This window comes from Vulpes vulpes, chromosome 13, assembly GCF_048418805.1.
Source record: "Vulpes vulpes isolate BD-2025 chromosome 13, VulVul3, whole genome shotgun sequence".
Lineage (NCBI taxonomy): Eukaryota > Metazoa > Chordata > Mammalia > Carnivora > Canidae > Vulpes > Vulpes vulpes.
In genome coordinates this window covers 151,988,086-152,008,799 of record NC_132792.1, presented here as the reverse complement: position 1 = coordinate 152,008,799, position 20,714 = coordinate 151,988,086, and the positions used below count along the sequence as shown (strand labels likewise).

At 46.1% G+C, this 20,714-nt stretch overlaps 1 protein-coding gene across 2 annotated transcripts in view; it reads right to left on the bottom strand.

The window, feature by feature from the left end:
- Positions 1-20,714, bottom strand: part of LAMB3 (laminin subunit beta 3) — a 153,575-nt gene that overhangs the window by 41,788 nt on the left and 91,073 nt on the right. For both annotated transcript variants that reach the window (XM_072733356.1, XM_072733355.1), the window contains 4 exons: positions 8,194-8,324; positions 4,397-4,498; positions 2,412-2,683; positions 1,094-1,527 (listed from right to left, as the gene is read on the bottom strand). The gene's annotated coding sequence lies outside the window, so the exon portion shown is untranslated. The remainder of the gene's footprint in view (positions 1-1,093; positions 1,528-2,411; positions 2,684-4,396; positions 4,499-8,193; positions 8,325-20,714) is intronic.

The window sequence follows — 20,714 nt, the reverse complement described above, 5'->3', positions numbered from 1 at the left end:
CACCCCCCATCTCCCCCCAACCCCCACCAGGATGGCGGGGCCCAGACACAGGCTTTGAACTTCAGAACCTCATTCATTCAGGGACCAGAAGCCTAAAACAGAGCCAGAGGCAGGGTTAGGACCTGGCCAGGGCTAAAGGGCAGGTGGGGGCATCGCTACAGTGCCCCAGTGTCCCTCTGCGTCCTCGCTTGCCCCGCTTCCCAGCATCCTGCTTGGGAGCCCTCAGCCTCAGCAGCAGCAGCAGCACCACCACCAGCCCTGGCTCATCAGGACCCGCGCCCAGGGAAGCGGCTAGGCGCCGGATCCTTGACTCCCGCTTCTCTTGCACCCACATCACACTACCAGGAAATGCTCTAGTTCCCCTTCCAAAGGCAGCTCCCACCCTCTGGGCCTGAGCCTCTCTCCCCAAACTTCTGCAATAGCCTCCAGCCTTCTGCAGCACACCCCACACCCCAGGCCGTGTCACTCCCCCAGCAGAAGCCTGCGCTTGCTCCCCGTTAGGGTCAGGGCCAAGCCAAACCCTTAGAGTCTGTGAGGCCCTGCATGATCCCAACGCCCCCATTACTTCTCTGTCTCTGCCCCTCACTCCTTCCACTGCAGGCGCAGGGCCTCCTTGCCGCCCTGCCTCCAAATCTCCAGGCTGCTGCTGGCCTGGGCCTCTGGCCCCAGCGGCTCTCTCGGTCCCGTGGGCATCTGGGTGACCTCTTTCCAGGCTTCATTCAAATGCTTTCTCAATCATTCCAACCACCCTGTTTAAAATGAGAACTGGGACGCCTGGGTGGCTCAGCGGTTGGATCTGCCTTTGGCGCAGGGGGTGATCCCACAGTCCCCGGATCGAGTCCTGCATCGGGCTCCCTGCATGGAGCCTGCTTCTCCCTCCTTCTCTCTCTCTCTCTCAATCTCTCTCACTCTCTCTGCATGTGTCTCTCATGAATAAATAAATAAAATCTTAAAAAAAAAAAAAACAGCCAACTTCCCTGCCCAATCCCACTCCCAATTCCACTTACCCTACCTTATGGGTAGGCTGGGTCATTTTATTGTCGTTGTTACTGTTTGCAACACTTACTGCCTTTAAATCAACTACAGAACTTACCTATTTATCATGTTTATTGTTCTGACTCCTCGCAGCGGAATGTAATGTAAAAGAAAGAGGAGATTTCTGCCCATTTCGTTCACTACTATTTTCCGAGTGCCTGGAAATAGTGCTTGGCACACAGCAGGTGCTCACTCTTGGTATAATGAGCAGGTTCACACTGAGGTGTCAACGACTGATTTAAGGAGCCCCCATGCACTGTGGCTATATCTGCATTCTCAAAGGGGACGGCCTGGGCTTCTGGTCACCAGAACCGATGGCTGAGAGTGGAGATTCCTGCTGCAGTCAGCCGCAGAGAGGGGGCCACCCGGCCTCAGATTACAGAAATGTCACCGTGTTGATGTAGGCAGTATCCCGGGCCCTCCGCAGTCATCCCTGGCAATGCCTGACAGGGTGCGGGGGTGGGCTCAGCAGTGCCAGGCTCCGTTATCCATCTGTCGGGGAGACCAGCCAAGATCTGATCAATGAGAGATCAAGGGACAGAGAACAAGGAAAGGGGAGAAACGTTTCCGGAGGATAAGAGAGCCTGGCCCAGGCTGTGCTGAATCGCAGGGGTCGGAGGAAGGGGCACCAGGTGACTAAGGCCCAGGCACCACCTGAACATGGTGAGTCATGTCTGAGTCCTCGTCTGTGGAACGAGCTAGGCTCCAGGAACGTCCCTGCGGCTTCGCCGCCACCTGACTCAAGCTGGCGTGGCCCTCCACACCTGCACAACAGCTCAGCCGCCCAGACGTCGGTCACTCTTCCATGCTCCTCTCCCAAAACCAGAGAGAGGGAATCTGCTCTGACCCTGGGCACAGACAGGAGCCCAGCCTCAGGCAGAGGCCAGCAGAAGAGGAGGCTGGGCTGTGTGCACGGGGTGACTGCATTCCATGCCCCTCTCCTCCCTGCACCCTCCCCTCCTCAACCTGAATGTCTGCCCAGTAGACCATGGTACCCGGTAGCGTGGGCCTGGGGTCTGGGAGAAATCAGGCAGTCAGCCTAACTGAACACAGCTACCATTTTACCAAGTGCTCAGGGAGTGCCAGGCCCCGTCCTAAACCCTTTATATGTACTAACTCACTCAACACTCACTGCATCTCTGTGGGGGGCAGACAGTTATCCTCACTTGCAGATGAAGAACAGGAGGCATATATTTGGTGACTTGCTTCCGACTAGGAAGTGGTTGGTTGAGCCCAGACCAGTTTGCTCCAGGACTCCTCACTTCACTTAGATCCTAACATTGCCTCAAGTCCCTTTCTTTCCCTTGGATCATCTTTGACTAGAATCCACCAGACGGTGAACTCCATGCCTCCCAAACCTAATCAAGGCCCGATACCTGAAAATGCCTCTTGGAGCTCTCTTGCTCCAGCTCTCGGAGGACTGACTGGTGTTAGCTGAGGACTCCTGGGAAGACAGTGATGCTGTAGGAACATCCAGAAGAGGCACCACTGGGTGCCTTCTTGTTTGTTTTTCAGATGGACAGTCTCCCTGTGTGGGCAGACATGGGGGGGGGGGTGGCCTCCAAAGGCCCCACCTCAGAGCCTCAGGTACACGCAGGCAGGGTTTCCTTGGCATCTGACAGGATGCGGCTCTCAGGACGGAAGCACCCTATAAGGAATGGAAAGAGAAGGTAGCCGGACAAACATCACGGTGACCTAACAAGATTAAACAAAGTGTCTCCGACAGGATGACACAACTTCCGCCTTACCACGGGAAGGGGGAGTCCCCTCCCCTGGGGTCAGGCTCCCGGGTCACCTCCGAAGCCTCAGCTCCTTCTGTTCTACCTCCCAGGGCACACCCCCAAATGCCCCACCCCTGCCTTCCTGAGGGGTGCAGCCCAGTGTAGCTGGCAGCTTGCTGGAGCAGGACACTGGCCCATGGCTGGTCCCTTGTAGGCTGGTTTCCCAGAGAAGAGGGAAGAACGTGTGGACATTTTTACCACCTTTACTGTCCCCCCCAGATTCCTGACCTTCCTCCAGCAGACAAGCCAGCTCAGGATCATGCACCCTCCTCCACCCCACCACCTCTACCTCTGCCCTCGGGGCATTAGATTCTCAAGACCTAAGTCCAACCTCTGTGACCTTTGGCCACAGAGACACCATGTGAAGCTGGCCATGCGGCCATGGCACAGCCTGAGAGGAGGAGGGATGTATGCCTGAAGGGGGCAACATGCAGCCACATGGCAGGTCAGACGCATCTGGGGAGACACTGAGGAATGGCTGGGAGGGACATGGGCATTTGCATCAGATCTGCCCCCCGAGCTAGCAGAGGGCTGCCAAACAGGACTTTACCATTCTAAATAAGATCCGTGGGATGCCTGGGAGGCTCAGAGGTTAAGCATCTGCCTTTGGCTCAGGTCGTGATCCTGGGGTCCCGGGATCGAGTCCCACATCAGGCTCCCTGCATGGAGCCTGCTTCTCCCTCTGCCTGTGTCTCTGCCTCTCTCTCTCTGTGTCTCTCATGAATAAATACATAAAATATTTTTTTAAAAAAAGATCCCTGAAAGGGCCAGTAGAACAACAAACTAAATATCCAAATGTTCAAATTCGCATTTGTTGACTGAGTATGGGGAAGTGAGCACCTTGTGGGTTGAGGGGGAAGGGAATACAGATGTTTCTGGCTTCATGCCTGGAATCAACTTCACCTAAGGGCTTTTAATCAGCATCTCCCTGCAGTGCTTGTGGTCACTTCGGGTCCACGTATGGACATGAACATCTAGGAAATCCTAGACCCAGCTCCAGCTCTGCTACTCAATAAATGTGGAAACTAGGGCAAGCCCCTCGCTGGGTCTCATTTTCATCATTTATAAATAAAGGTGTTGGGTTTTATTGGTTCTTAACCACGGCTGTCCCTTAGAATTACTTGCAGAACTTACAAAATCATATACTTAAGCCAGGCCCCACTCAAAGATTTAATTGGCTTACAGAGCGGCTGGGACATCCAATGTTCTTAAATCTCCTCTGAAGCCCCCTCCAGCTCCAGAATGCTCTGCTGTCCATCTCAGACAGACATCTCGCTCAGACCTCCGAGCGAGAGGTAACGGCACAAGTCTTGGTCCTGCACACACCAGATGCATGCCTTTGGACAACCACAGCTACTTGCCTCCAGTGGGAATATTAGCCGTCTAATTCATGGATCCTTGTAAAGATTCCAAGAAACAATGCAAACGTCTGGCCTGGCTAGGTGTGTCCTCTGTAAAGTGTATCTATACTCACGTATGCATCACATGCAAGTGTCAAGGCCTCTGATCGGCAAAATCTGCAGTTGTTCTTATCAAAACACAAATATCACTCCCATCCAGATATTTCATTGCTCACTTACCAGGTAGTGAGCCATCCATGGAGGCCCCAGGTCCCAACCTGAGAAGGCTTTGTGCAATCCACTCTATTCCTTAGGGGCTGCAAACTCCTCAGAAGCCATGACCTGGACGAGAAGGGATGAGGGGTCACTCTGGAGGCCAACAAAGCTAAGTTCCCAAGAGCAGGGCAATGCTTCCAGCATTCCTGGACAGGGAAGGACAGGGGATAGAGTGTGGGGAGTGTTTAAAATAGAGGACAGAGGGCAGAGGAACAGGTGTAAGCAAAATAAACCTATTGTTTTATGGTCATCAAGATCTAGTAAAACCAGAGTCCAACACCTGATAAAAATAGGAGTCTAAAATAAATAAATAAATAAAAAATAAATAGGAGTCTAAGTAAATCTGGACAGAAGTTTTGTTCTTAACTCAGAGCAACTTGTCCAGCAAGTCTGTCCAGCAAGTCTGAGGGCTCTAGATAAAAGGCACCTTCTTTTCCTGAGGCCTTGGCTAACACAGATTAACATCCAGTCAATATCTTAGCAGACAAGGTGATGAGTCTTTACTCAATCTCATTCTTTCCCCCTTAAAACATGAGTCAAAACTGACACTCTTCTGATCTGAAATATTGATAAGACATTTAATACTGATGAAGAGGGAAGGGTTTATGGGATACTGTTAAGTGGGAGGGGGGGGAATTAGGAAAAAAATGTACATAAAAGCCACTTAACTGTAGAGAAAACTAATACTCAGAGAGAAGACAGGGAGAAAATACCCAGCACACGAACATTTCCTGTCTCTATTTCTCTGCGTGCCCTTGTCTTCCATAACGAGCATATTTTGCTAGATAATCAGTAAACCTAAGGCTAAAAGTGTCAGGGGAAGGATGGTAATTTTTGTTCCTCTACAAGTTATTAACCCATCCTCTCTCTGCTCCCTTATGTGCCCTGAACCCCTTCCACTATACCCACAGACTGCCAGGGAGTTCACTAAAAGTTATCTAGATCATCATCGATTTTGTAAGATGTGGTTTCCCCTTCTTAAGAAATACTGCTCTTTGGAGCTATTAGATGTCTTATGTCAAGAAATCCCTTTGCATAGTTCCTCAATGAATGTGTTTACTAATAAATGCGTAAGGAAGGACAGACTAACAGAGAGGGAGGGCAGAGAAAGCACTAAGTAACCAGCAGCACCTTATCCTCCTGCTCGTATGTCTTAGGGCAAATCAAAAGAAAGATCAGTTAGGGCAAATCAGTTCTCATTTATCTATATTTTGAGGGGAAGGAGGAAGGGAGGATAACCAAAATTCCCACCCTCACCCAAATTTGCCTCTCCCGTGCAGTTCTCCCAGAATAAACACACCTAATTCTAAACTTCCCCCTTGCTCACTCAGAAATCTGCATACCCAGCAGCTCCGGGTATCCAAGTATAAGCACACATTTGTGTTCCTAACTGTGATGTTGCATCTCCATCTGATATGTGTGCACTGTCCTCAATAATCCTGGTAGCCTGGGGTTGATTCCAGGCATGAAGCCAGCTACATCCATATCCCCTTCCCTCTCAAACCACAAGGTGCTCACTTCCCCATATTCAGTCAATAAAAGCCAACTGGAACATTTGAATATTTACTTCGTCGTTCTCCTGGCCCTTCCAGGGATCTTATTTAGAATGGTAAAGCCCTGTCTGGCAGTAGCTAGCACCGCCAGATAAAATACAGAGGACCCAGTTAAATTTGAATCTCAGATAAACAAGAGATACCTTGTTAGTATAAGGAGACCCCAAAGATCACGTGAGGCAACTTATACTAAAATAAGACCCCTTGTTTATCTGAAATTCCAATGTTACTGGGCTTCTCCTATTTTTATCTGCTAAATCTGGTAACCTTACTTGTAGTAGGTTGTTCATCCATCCCCATGACTTCCAGGCTTTTCCTAACCTGCTCACCTTCCTCTAGAAGTACCCACACCTGTCAACAATTCTCCTAAAATATGATGCTTAGAGGTGAACATGATGGGGGGAGGTAGAGTCCTGGTGTCCAATGTCTTACATCACGGTGGCATTTTCTGCGCAGGGTCCCTTGATCAAAGACCACACCAAGTGAAAGACCAAGAGCCAAACAACAGTACAGAGACGGGCTGAACTGCATCATCTGGAGACTCTGTGCATGTTTCCCTGGACATGAGAGGTTGTACTTACTCCCTTGGTTAAGTATTACTCCAGAAAGAAACATCTATTTCCCTGATAGAACAGAGGGAACAAAATATTGTTCTGCTCTTGCTAAGTATGACGAACCATTCTAAACACCACATCTACAGTATCTCATTATGCAGCCCTATAAGATAGTCCTTTGAAAGAGATATTATATCCCTTTTTTATAGCCTCAGCATTATTAGCTAGCTAGACAAGCTTACAAGGTGTTACGGACTGAATATGTGCCCCCCGACTCATATGCTGAAACCCTAACCCCAGTGTGATGGTATGAGGAGATGGGGGGCCTTTGAGAGGTTATTAGGTTTAGATGAGCTCATGTGGGTAGAGTCCCCATAACGGGATTAGCGCATTTATAATAAGAGGAAGAGGGCAGCCCAGGTGGCTCAGCGGTTTAGCGCCACCTTCGGCCCAGGGCGTGATCCTGGAGTCCCGGGATCAAGTCCCACATCGGGCTCCTTGCATGGAGCCTGCTTCTCCCTCTGCCTGTGTCTCTGCCTCTCTCTCTCTCTCTCTCTCTCTCTATCTATCTCATGAATAAATAAATAAAATCTTAAAAAAAAAAAGAAGAAGAAGAAGAAGAGGAAGAGACACCAGGGCTCTGCCTCCACAGAGAACAAGGAGCCACCTGTCTGAAGCCAGGAAGCCAGCTCTCACCAGCACCTTGAACTTGGCCTCCGAGCCTCCTAGAACCACGAGAAATAAGTGCCTATTGCTTAAGCCACCCAATCCATGGTATTTTATTAGGGTACCCCAAGGTGAGGAAGACACAGAACTAGTGTTTGAGTCAGGTTATGCTGCAGTCATTAACTAACCACAAAATCTCAGCAGCTAAACAAACAAACATTCATTTGTCGCTCGTGCAAACTAAGACGAGAGACAAGGGTGAGGGGAGAGGTGATTTCTGCCATCCTGTAGTCACACCAACAAGGACACGTGGCCTTAATGGTCATGAGGGCAAGGACAGAGGAGCACGGAGACACCCTGTCATGTTCCACCCTTCAGCTCTAAAGTGACAAGTCATTCGGCTTACCACCTATTGGCCACAGCTCTTCAGAGGGGGCCTAACTGATCTCCCAAAGTGCCCAGAAGAGGAAAAGGCAGTAGAACTTGGTGAACACACAGCATGTACCACAACTGGTAGATGGTGAAACCAGAATCCACCAGCAGATCTTTAAGCTTCCAAAAATCCATTCTCTTTCCATGATAATATCTGGTCCTCCCAAGATTAAGGGAATCTGTTTCTCATGAAAAGGGAAAGTCACATGGGACAGTTGTAGACGATGACAAGGAAAGTAATAGAAAAAAGGGCCTTGTGAATATTTTACATTTGCAAAACCTGAAGCATCACAAGCTTGCCCCCTTGGAAAACCTTAGGAACACAGACCATGAGATCTCTGCAAGTTGTACCTAGCGGATAAATATCTATGAGACAGGCAGGTTGCTCCAGTTTCTAAGACAAAAACCATTGGGTATGGGGATGAATCTTCACAGAGAAGGTTCTGGTATATTGTAGGGTGACCAACCACTGTAGATTTCCAGGATTCTCCTTGTTTTAGCTCTGAAAGTTCCACGTCTCAGAACACTGTTTCATCCCAGACAAACGCTTGCTCACCTGGTGGTGCATCAATACTTCTCCCAGATGAGGTTTGACCGTGTCCCCTCAGGCGGCTCAGTAAACTCTGCATGAATAAACTCTGTGCAATGCTCTGCGAGTGTGAAGTTGGCTCTGGGTCCTAGAAAAACCTGAATGGAAATTGCACATGAGGAAAGGACCCTCCCACAGGAAAGAACTCAGGAAGCCCCTATATGAATATTGGCCATCTTATCAAAGTAGTCCTCTTCGAGGATTTGGGGAAAGCAAATAGGATGCCAGGACAACTTCTGTTCTGGAGACTCCCCTCCTGCTGCTGAAGCCTGAAGTTTCGCAGGAGGCTTTCCCAGCCAAATCACACCAACGACCCATACTGAGCTTATAGATATATTAACACCTCTATCCGTTTCACGTCAAATACTGTTAAAACAGGCTGTCCCCATCTTGAATTCATGCTCTTCTTAAGAGGTGCATGTTCACACACACACATACACACACAGATGCACACACATGCCATTGCACTTTTTCCCAAGGTACATTTTATCCTGTTAGCATTGGCCTCGTGCTTCATTTGCGGAGTTGGATTTGGCATGCACTTTGACCTGTATGCTTTCCATCATCTCCAGATTAAAATCCCAAGTCCACAGCCAGGCTAGGCTCTCAGGGTCCTGCTAAAAAAGCTGCACATCTGACCCTATCTCACACAGCCCCCCTTCATACAGTGCTCCGATCCAGCCATTCCATTCCCTTGTCCACACTTAGGCTCAATTCATCCAGCTCTGCCTGTCTACACTGCTGTCTACACCTCTTGTGTACTTAGATGAATTCTAAATCCAAGACTCAGATCAGGTTCCTGGCTCGGTGACTTCTCTGCTATTCACTGAAATTGCAGTTCACCCAAATTGCAGCAGCAGACCTGAGACAATTCAAGAAACAATCAGTTCTGTTCTGTTTGCAAATCCCTTCTATGTCATATTTACATATTTATGGCTATTCAACTTTTAGTTATTTTGTGATTTGTCCCCAGGTTTGGATTGTAAACTCCTTGAGAGCAGAAACCACCCTTGGTCACTCTTTTTATCCCCTAATGAATGCATAGCCCTCTGCACATAGCAGGTGCTCAATAAATAAATATTGGCTTATTAGTACGGATCCATGGGGCAAGGGAAAACCCTATCAAAAAGGGTTGAAAAATATGCCATGAATATGACCTCATAACTCAAGACAACAGAAAGAGAAAATCACCCAGAAAAATAAATATTTTTTTTTCTCCTGAGAACTGGAACCTGGGAAAATTCATGGTGGGTTGATCCACTGATCAACAGGCTCTCAAGGTTAGGCTTCCTTTTCCATCCACTATGGCTGGTACATAGGGACAGAGAGGCCAGGGATTAAAATGCCAGTATTTTTGGTTTGGGGCACTGAAATACTTCTGTGGTCAGGCCATGGACCTAGGCATTCAAGGCGTACAAGGCCCAGCTTTTAGAACTTGCAGAGTGATGAAAGGAATAAAGTGGCTCCAGGGGAAAGGAGGGCACAAATGGAAAGAGGGTCTTAGTTCACAAGCCCTCCTGAACATTTTTTTAATTAATTAATTTATTCTTGAGACACACAGAGAGAGGCAGAGACACAGGCAGAGGAGAAGCAGACTCTATAAGGAGTCCGATGCGGGACTCAATCCCAGGACCCCGGGATCACGCCTTGAGCCAAAGGCAGATGCTCAACCACTGAGCCACCCAGGCAACCCCTCCTAAACATTTTTTTAAAGGATTTTATTTATTTATTCATGAGAGACACATACACACACACACAGAGAGAGAGAGAGAGAGAGAGAGAGAGAGAGAGGCAGAGACGCAGGCAGAGGGAGAAGCAGGCTCCATGCAGGGAGGCCGATGCGGGACTCGATTCCAGGTCTCCAGGATCACACCCTAGGCTGAAGCACTAAACCGCTGAGCCACCCGGCTGCCCCTTCCTAAACATTTCTAAGGGTTCTTGGTCACTCACAGAGAATCAGGGAATACATGCAGCCAAAGGTCTGTCAGTGCCTGAGTTCCTGCCTATCCTTGTGCTGCCTAAGATAACGTGTCCCGCCGGTCACTTTAGGCCCATTCCAGCCCTGGGCCAACGAGCACCAAGCCTAAGACATTAAGAAACCCCTTCCCACAACCTAACAGGATCTCAGAATAGTTGTTTCTCTAAGTCCACTGCCGAGGGATCAAGACTGTCCTGTTATCCCTCCAGCTGTCCTGGGTGCCTGAGCTTGGATCTGAATCCTCCCAACAAATTGGGCTGTACAGAAGCCCCCACCACCCCCAGTTTCTACTGGTCCTGGTCCTCAGAGCCTGGCCTTTTCTTCACATGTCAGCAGACCCTTCTGACTTTTGACCCAGAAACATAAACATCCAGAACTATTCATTCACAAAACAAGTATTTACTGAGCACCCACGGAGCCAGGCATCCAGTGACCAGTAGTAAACAAGTCAGACGGCATCACTGTCCAGAGGGAGACCATTGTCTCATGGGACACAGACACTGAATACATAATTACCAAATAGCTTATTAATTATGTAACCAGAGTGACCTCAACTTTTTCGCTATCCAAACCACCCTTTCCTCTACTATCCAAATAACCATGATGCTGACAACTCTAAGGAGATGCTAGCAGATGATACAAATTTCATTGTAGTTGCTGTTTGTCCTCAGACACTCCTAGCTTTTTTTCGAGCACCATGCTCCAAATAGAAACACACAATCCTTTCTCCATTTCCCAAAGAACAAAACACACAGCTGTTGAGTTTAAGACATTTTACTGAAAATTTGGAGGTGACACTGAGAAATTACAACCTAAAATTATTTACTAGCTGGCATCCATCCAACATCATGGCACGTACCTGCTGTTCTAAGCCTTGACCAGGTTGCTGGAGCCAAGGGCCTTCCTCCTTGTAACCATGAACTCACTTCCTCCATGAACTCACTTATCCCATCCTACCCTATGAAGACAGCCTTCTATAGGGTAACAACCCAAGGGGGCCTATCTGTCTTGGGATTCATCCTCTCACTGCTACTTGCCATACATCAACCTGCACTCATTCATTCATTCTGGAAATATTTATTGAACACTTCTTTTGTACCAGGCATTGTGCTAGATGAGATCATAGAAGACAGCAGCAAAAAACACAGACGGGACCTTGCCTTCATGGATGAGGTAAACAATAAACAAGTAAATCCAAAGCTAAATCTGACAATTACAAATTTCAACACTTTTTATTTATGAAATATTTTTAATGGGATGATATTATAGATGCAAAAGTTTGGATGGGGGGCACCTGGGTGGCTCAGTGGTTGAGCGTCTGCCTTCGGCTTGGGTCATGATCCCGGGGTCCTGGAATCAAATTCCGCATTGGGCTCCTCGCAGTGAGCCTGCTTCTCCCTCTGCCTATGTCTCTGCCTCTCTCTCCATGTCTGTCATGAACAAATAAATAATAATAATAAATTCTTTAAAAAATAGAAAGGATGGATAAGGGGTGCCTGGGTGGCTCACTCAGTTAAACATCTGCTTTTAGCTCAAGTCACGATCCCAGGGTCCTGGAACTGAGCTTCTCCCTCTCCCTCTGCCCTTCTCCCTGCTTGTGCGCTCTCTCTCTCTCTCTCTCTCTCTCTGTCAAATAAATAAATAAAATCTTCAAAGAGGGGGGGAAAAAAAGGATGGACAAGAGAAGTCTCTTTAAGGAGATGACCATGGCATGAGATTTGGGGCTATACTTCCTAAGCCAGCTAAACGTGTATTTAAGGTACCAGCAAAGTAGAGGTACCAAATTTTTTTGGAAAATTTTTATATCTAATTCTTTTAAGATATGGAAATAAACACCTTAGGCAAAATTAGAAGGCCAGACATCTTCCTATAGATATTTTAAGATTTAACATTGTTGTTACTTTAATTTATATGTGCAGAGTAGAAAACTCAATCTTTTCAGGGCTTTGGACCTCTAAAGTCTTATTCCAGCCCCACACGAGATACTAGAATCACTCCCAGGAATTTAGAGTCCATCAATCTTGGGCAACTCCCAGGCAAATGAGAGCTTTTAAAAGATCTCAGGATGATTTTAAAGTGTATCCAGAGCAGCCTGGGTGGCTCAGTGGTTTAGCACTGCCTTCAGCCCAGGGCCTGATCCTGGAGACCCGGGATCGAGTCCCACGTCAGGCTCCCTGCATGGAGCCTGCTTCTCCCTCTGCCTGTGTCTCTGCCTCTCTGCCTGCCTCTCTTTCTCTCTCTCTCTCTCTGTGTCTCATGAATAAATAAATAAAATCTTTTTAAAAAATAAAAAAAATAAAGTGGATCTAGAGCTAAGAACCACTGACCTAGGGAAATAATGTTAGCTGGAGAAGAGGGGTCAGAGTAGGACCCTAGAATACTCCCAACATTAAGAGCAGTAATTCAAACTGTGGCTGCACCATAGAATCACCTTTAGAGTTTAAAACCTTACTGGTCTTTGAGTCCTACTTGGAGAGATTTCTGATTTAATTGATCTAACCTGGTCTTCAGAAACTTTAAAAGCTCCCCAGTGATTCTAATGTGTGTTCAAGGTTGAGGATCACTGACCAATAGAAGAGAAAGATGTAATGAAGGAAATCTGGAAAGAAGAAACTAAGGTAGTACATTGAAGAACAGGAGAGTGCAGTGTCCCTGATGCAAAGAGGAGTTTCTAGAAGGAAGAAATAGTTTTTATCTTTTGAAAAAAGCTAAAACCTGGTTCATTCAATAAACATTCTGTTAGATTTTGGTGGGGTAGTGGTAATGCAAGCCAGATGGACATGGGCAAAGGAGTGAATGGTTGATGAAGAAATGGATACAGTGATTGTATACAACTGTTAATAAACAGTTTTAGTTATGAGGGAGAACAAAGAATTCAGGCAGTATCTATAGCCAGAATTGAGAACCATTTCCCAGATGATTTCCTACAGTTCCATGGACTGAGACCCAGTGTTCTCCTATAGAACTTTCTGCAACAATGGCAATGTTCTATATGTGCATTGTCCAATATGGAAGCCACTAGCCACTTGTGGCTATTGACTGCTTGAAATGTGGCTCAAGTGACTGTTGAACTGAATTTTTAATTTTATTTTAAATCAGCTGTCCATATAATATAACCTAAGCATGGGAGTGACTATCCCATCATATTCACTAATCCTGGGGGTTTTGTAGGGCTTGTACATCAGGAGCCATCTTAAAATTCTGCGTAGTACATTAGAAAAGAATCCTTTATTCCAAGAGGGCTCCGGCCTAGATTCTGGATGTGAAGGAAGAAAATCAGATTTTATGATTAATACTCTGAGAAGTGAACTACTCTGCAAGATGATTCAGGAAATAAGACCTATTGCTCTTCTTTACCACCAGCCTCAGGCAAGCGTCAGTGTTTCCTCAACCCCCATATATCCATCCTTTGTCTCTTCTCTCTATTCCTTCATGGGTTATCACCCCCATTCCCAAGATCTCAGCCACCTCCAACTCACTGAAACCTCTCAAATCCTCAACTCACAACTCAATTTCTCTCCAGAGAAATTCATATACAACTGTTTAATGACCACCTTTGCCTACATGTCTCATAAATAGCCCAAACTCAAAATATCCAAAATGGAACTCTTTCTCTTCCTCCCCAAATGTGTTCCTTCTTTCCTCTCCAAACCTGGGGCCATCTCTGACTCCTTTTCTCTTCTGTACCATTAAGCCTTTCAGCTTTACCTATGGTGCACCATTCAAATCTGTCTACCTCTACCCCCATGGCTTCTCTTAGCCCAGTTCCTCACTACCTGAATTATTCTAACTACATCCTACTCAACTACCTCTAGTCCTGCTCCACTCATGCATTCTTCACTCTGCCAATAGCGATCCACTTAAAAGGCCAACATTACTGAACTGTTCTGCTGCCTGAAATTCATCAGTTTGTCCCACCACCAAGAGGATAACCAATTCAATATAAGACAAATTGACAGCTATGATTCAATAACTCCATAGACTACACATTGTGCTAGCTCTGAGAACACTGACCAAGACAGAGATAGTCCCTGTCCTCACAGAGCTTAGAGTCTGGCAATAGAGACACACAATTGAGTTGTGAAAGGGAAAGATGGCTATGGGAACATGCAGCACAGAGAGCTCCCCTCACCTCAGCATCAAGCAAGGCCTCCCTGGGGCAGCGAGAGGACAGTGACACTTAAAGGATGAGTATGAGTTCATAAGATCAAGGGAAGGATGAAATTGTTCCAGGTGGAGAGAAGAACATGGGAAAGGATCTAAAATTGTGAAAGAACAGAACAGCATGGCTGGCACCTAGAGAGCAAGGGTTGAGGGATATACAATGAAATTGCAAAACCAGACAAGGACAAGCTCATGGGAGAACTAATATGCCATGCTAAGAATCCAGGGCATTATCCAAAGGGCAACAAACATGGGGATCCATTGAAGGGCTTTAAAGAGAAGAATGACATAATAAGGTTTGCTTTTCTTTTTTTTTTTTTTTTTAAGATTACATTGGATTGGATTGGATTGGATTGGATTGGATTGGATTGGACTGGATTAGACTGGATTGGATTAGATTGATTGGATTGACTAGGTCAAGACCCAAGGCAGAGAGACCAGTTGTGAGACCATAGTAATACTCCAGGTGAGATGATGAGGGCTTAGACTTGGAAGATAGCAAGGGGGATAGAAAGCAAATAAAGTCAAGATATATTTAAGAGGCAGAATGACAAGTCTTGGTGATTATATATGAGAGGTGACAGAGAAAGAGGAGAAAAGGATGGCTCTCAGGCTTAGGACCTGAGCTACCAGGTAGGTGGTAAAATCTAGACAAAGCAAGATGGTGGTAGAAGTTTTGGGGGTGGAAATATTGAATTTTGCTCCAGACATGGAAAGTTTGATAGCTGCAAGATATCCAAGTCAAGATGTAGCTTGGGCAGGAAGGTACAAGAGTCTAGGGCTCAGATGTGTACGTCATCTACACAGAGGCATAACAGAAACCTTGCAAGTAAACTAAATCACCTAAAGAGAGCATGTAGAGTTTAAAAAGAGGTTCCAGGACTGAGTCTTGAGAACTGCTGATATTTAAAGATCATATAAAAGACAAAAGGATTGGGGCACCTGAATGGCTCAGTCAGTTAAGTGTCAAACTCTTGATCTCAGCTCAAGTCTTGATCTCAGGGTCATGAGTTCAAGCCCCACTTTGGGCTCCACGCTGTATGGAGTCTACCTTAAAAAAAAGGGGGGGGGGGGCAAAAATGAGGGGAAAAAAAACCTAAAGAGTATCCAGAATAGAATAGAAGGAAAATTAGAATATGATGACATAGAAGCCAAGAATGTCTTTCTAGAAGAGGGAAGTGGCCAATAGTTCCTAGATATCACATACATAGGTGATCATCTACATAATTGTTCATTATGGCTCCTGCCTACTGCTTCCTCCTCAGTTCCTGCTATTTCCCAAAACCCATCCTTTATGCCCTGACACCAATCTCACCTAACTTCTCTTTGACCATGCAGTGTATTCTCAGGCATCCTATCCTTTTTTATATGCAGCTGTCTCTCACTGCAGGCCTCCCCCAACCCTGAGGCCCCACTCCCTCCCAGAGTCACCTAGTGAACATCATCATCCATCCTTTAATACCCTCAGCTGCTCAGGCATCATCCACTCTTGGGCCTTCCTTGACCTTCTCTTCCCCAAACTGAACCAGTCAATATATTTCTCATTCTACTCTATTGGTTTACCTGGTATATAGTTCTATTATTGTGCTTATTCTAGTATATTGTAATAACGTCCTTAATCTCTGAATCCTCTCCTTGACTGTGAGCTTCACAAGGACAAAAACAATGTGGTATTCTTCTTTCTTTAACTATACTTAACACAGTATCAGATACACGGCTTCAGCAAATGTTTTTGGACCTTATTGTTGCCTAGATGTCACCTAAAGAATGTGAATGACCTTCATGGGGACGAAGAACCACAGGAATTGCTGACGTGAGCAGCAGGCAAAGACAACAGAATAATGATTGAATCAATAATATGTATTGATTGCTTTCATTCGTTCCAGACTGCTAAGCCCTTTCCAGGGCTCCGCCTCATTCAGGCTTCACCACACCTCACTTAATAGATGTGATTGGGACGCCTGGGTAGCTCAGTGGTTGAGCATCTGCCTTAGGCTCAAGTCGTGATCCCGGGATCCTGGCTTCTCTTTCTGCCTGTGTCTCTGCTTCTCTATGTCTCTCGTGAATAAGTAAATAAAATCTTTAAAAAAAAAAAAAAGTGTGATCATTACCCTCACTTTACAGACAAGGAGATATGACTAGAGAAGTTAAGTCCACCTGTCCAAGGTCAGAGCCCGGTAAAAGGAGCCAGGTCTTGAATGGACCCAAGTCTGTCTGACTCCAGAGCCCTATACCCTTAAGTCTAGCTGGCATTTGAGCTTGGGGAAGACTCCCTGCTGACTCAAACTTAGAAAGTAGAGTAGTGCAATTCAGAAGTGGGACGTGGGCAGTAGGGTGCTGCTGCTCCCAGCACATCTTACATGGTCCAGCAGATAGTGGCTCTGCTTGGCCAGAAGCCATGAGGGACTAAAGTAAAATGTCTCCGAGCAGGCTGTTCATCGGTGTTCATTTGTCAAGGCCCCGAGGTCCCAGGAGCAGGCGGGAGGAGTGCTCTAGAGTAAGCCAATCGCTGCAATGTCAGACACTAAGTTGGGAGTGCAAGTGAAAGGTGAGGAAGCCAGAGTGGAAGGAACTAAGCCAAGCTGCCAGGTCTTGAGCAATTTTAACCCCAACGCTCTGAGCCAAGAACGAACCACAGTGCCTAAAATAACCACCCAAGAGAGTCTGGTCATTTTGCAATCTCTATCTCAATACTGACTTTCAGGTCAATGTAACTAGTATTGATTAAGGCCCTCTTACACATTAGCACCATGAAAGGTACAAAGATCTGGTGTTCCACAGAGACAGGGCAAGCCCCACAGGGAACAACGAGACAGTTGTATAAAACTGTACACGGTGCAGTGCCAATCTGTGCAGGACGAGCCACAGAAGCAGCTGAAATTCAAAGAAAAGAGAGAGCAGGGTGTGCTGCTGGCTTCTTGGAGCAGATGAATTGAAGGAAGGAAGACAGAGTGGGAAGAGAACAGCATTTCAGGGAGGAAGACGATTGATTATAAGCAAAGGTGAGGTAGCCACAATGAGAATGGACCATTTATTCGGCCATGAGAAACCCATCTGTGGAGCACAGGGCTCTTGCTGGAATGGAATATAAAGTCAAATGAGTAGGGAAGAGCAGATCATAGAAGTCTCAGATTCCAAGAATACCAATCAACTAAAATCCAATGTGCAGAACCCAGGAGTCCACGTAGGCAATAAGAAATGATCCAGGCTTTAAACAGGCAATTTAGAATAAAAATTTAATTTTAGGAAGATTTATTTGGTGGTAGTGTTTGAGATAGATTACAGAGGAGAAGACTAAAGGCAAAAAAGAAAAAAAGAAAGAAAGAAAGAAAGAAAGAGAGAAAGAAAGAAAAGAAAGAAAGAAAGAAGAAAGAAAGAAAGAAAGAAAGAAAGAAAGAAAGAAAGAAAGAAGGAAAGAAAAAGAAAAAAGAAGGAGGAGGAGAAAACAACAAAAGAGAAAAGAAAACTGTCAAAAAAACAAAAACAATGGGACTCCTGGCTGGCGCAGCTGGTACGGTGTGCAACTCTTGATCTTGGGGTCAGGAGTTCAAGCTCCATAATAGACACAGAGTCTACCTAAAGAAAAAGAAGGGATGGGAAGGGGAAGGGTAGGGAAGGGAAGGGAAGGGAAGGGAAGGGAAGGGAAGGGAAGGGAAGGGAAGGGAAGGGAAAGGAAGGGAAGGGGAAAACCTGATGGCTTCTTTGAGAACCCACTAAACATCTGACTGCACAAACTTAATAAACATAGTCCCCGCCAGTCCAATGGGGAAGACATTTATTAATCCCATGGTTACCTATTAAGGATCTACTATATGCCAAGGATCATACAGGGCTCTGGGGACACAGTGAAAAACAAACACAGTGCCAGCCCTCCCGAAGCTTATCCACCTCCAGTGATCATGGAAGACAACACAAAACCAAAGCAACAGTTACATCAATATAAAGTCAGGGGCTAAGTGCTATGAAGAAAAATAAAGCAGGGCACTGAGTAGGGAATGGTGAGATAGCACAGTCAGGAAAGGCCAGAGTATTTCAAGCCCAGAAAAGAAGTAAATTGGAGATGCCACTGCCTAGCAATAGGGCTAAGGAGAAGGTGACTTAGTTTGCAAGAGTACAGAGAATATGGGCAGTCTTACTTAAAGCGTGTTAAGCCTGTAATAAAAGCAGGAGATCCCCACAGAAATGTCTAGGCTCTAGAACTCTAATCTACTAAACCTCCCTCAAAGGTTAGACATGTAGATTTAAAAATCATCCATTGATATTTGAGAGATAAGAACCTCTCCAAAACTAGTGTACATGAAATGAAAGTAACTCAAGGACTGGATTTAAAAAAAAAAAAAAGGATAAAAAATATACAAAAAAAAATGGAGCAAAATATTTTAAAATAAAGGATTCAGAAAAATCAAAAAATTAAAAAAAATAAAATAAAAAAGGAGTGTAAGATTTACAAATGATTTTATCCTATCTCCTATGATGGATGATCCTCTCCCTCCAGCCTCCTATAATACCGGGGTGGGCATTGACTTTGGTAGGCGGCAAGGAGCTGGTAACAAAATAATACTAATAATTGAGGCTCATAAACAACCAATCATCTAAAAGGCCTCTATCCACTGTTCCTTCAAACTCCAAGGCACTGTTGTGGGGACAGCCCTATCTCTCTTCTGTTCTCACCTCTAATACCACCTGCTGCCCCTCTGTGATTGTTTTTCTGCAGATGGCTCCGGGTATCTGTTTTAATTTTAAAGTTTGGGAAAAAAGGATTTGGAAAGCAAAATAAATAAATTTCAAACTGGCCTTTCCTACCTTCCTAGAAATGGCACAATTAAATGTTAGGGATAGATTCAAGGGTAGGGGGACCAACTATCCCAGTTTGCCCAAAGCTGTCCCATTTTCAGCCCTGTAAATCCTGCACTCAGGGAAACCCCCCCAGCCCCTAGACACACTGAAATAAATGGCTGATCGCCCTACCGCTGGTCTGGCCTGTGTGATGCAACACAAGGCTTCCCATCTCTAAAGTGACATCAGCACAGTTAAAGCATGTGCCTAGTTTCCCAAGCCCTACCTAAACCCCTACCCTAGAAGTTGGGCTCTCTTTCCCCACGTAGACAGAGGAGCTATCAGAAATTCCTAAATATAAGTTGACCCCAGATTCCTCAGCCTTCTGTTCCCACCACCTCCTACTCAGCCTCAGCTACCCCCTAAACCAGAAACACCAGTTGCACTGGCAACCCCAGTGCATACCCCTGCTGCCCAGTCTGCCCAGCCCTGACCAGCAAGATGGTAGGATCTGAGGGTCGAAGTCAGATTACTGAAGAGGGAAAGAGGGGAACTCACCCAAGGGAGTCATGTGCTCTACCGCAGCAAATCACAAAAAGGGGAACCCCAGATAAATTGCGATCTGCTGACCTTGGAAGACATGTGGTTTGCGTCTTTGAGTTATAGAAATAACGGAAATGCCTATGATGAGGTCAATTTCAGAGTTTTGGGTCCCAAGCTGGTCTGACTCACCTTCAGAGAAGGAACGAGGTGAAAGCCCTGATAGTGAGGTTCACATCACATACCCTTCCAGAAGCCACAGTGTTTGGCACACTCACACCCCTGGAGAAGGCTCACATATCATTTCTGCCAGGTATTAGAGACTTCTCCACGATCATAAGGGAGATTCAAAGAAAATGCCAAGAGTCATATTAATCTCAGCTTGGTCCCTTGTTGCAGAGATTTCCTGTCTGACAACATTAAAAGAACAATGAGCGGGGGACACCATCCTCTAGGAGACACCCCGATTTGGTCCTGTATCACCTTGACCGTTTGGGTGCAGAGCAAAAGGCAGAATTTTGCAAAAGCTGGTTAATTTGCCCAATCGGCGTGCACACACGGATCCAAGACAAAGGGTAGTTGTAATGGTTGTCTTTTTTAACTGAATTATCTGGGAAAACTGCCTCAGCGCCCCGCAAAAAGATTACTGTTAAAATTGGCAAGGACTCAAACATTTGATCTTTGAAACTGTCCCTTTCCCTGTCCCTCTCCACAGGGCTCAGCCGAACTTCGACAGGCTGTTGCAAGATTGCATCACTGACCTTTACAATTTTCTGGCCTGTCTGATTTCCCTCTCCTCCCCCCCTTTACTGCTTGCAGTCCTTTGACCCACTTACCTCTGCTTTTCCCCTCTTGCTCGCTCGCTAACTCTGGTAAATGGATAACCAAAGCTAAATCATTACACCCTCCACCCCGAGGTGATGATTTTGAATCTCAGCCAAAATGCATCTTTCTCTCCTCCCTTGCTTCCAAGAGTGGTTGGTTTTTGTTTTGTTTTGTTTTGTCTTACTTAACTGACCTCTACACCTAA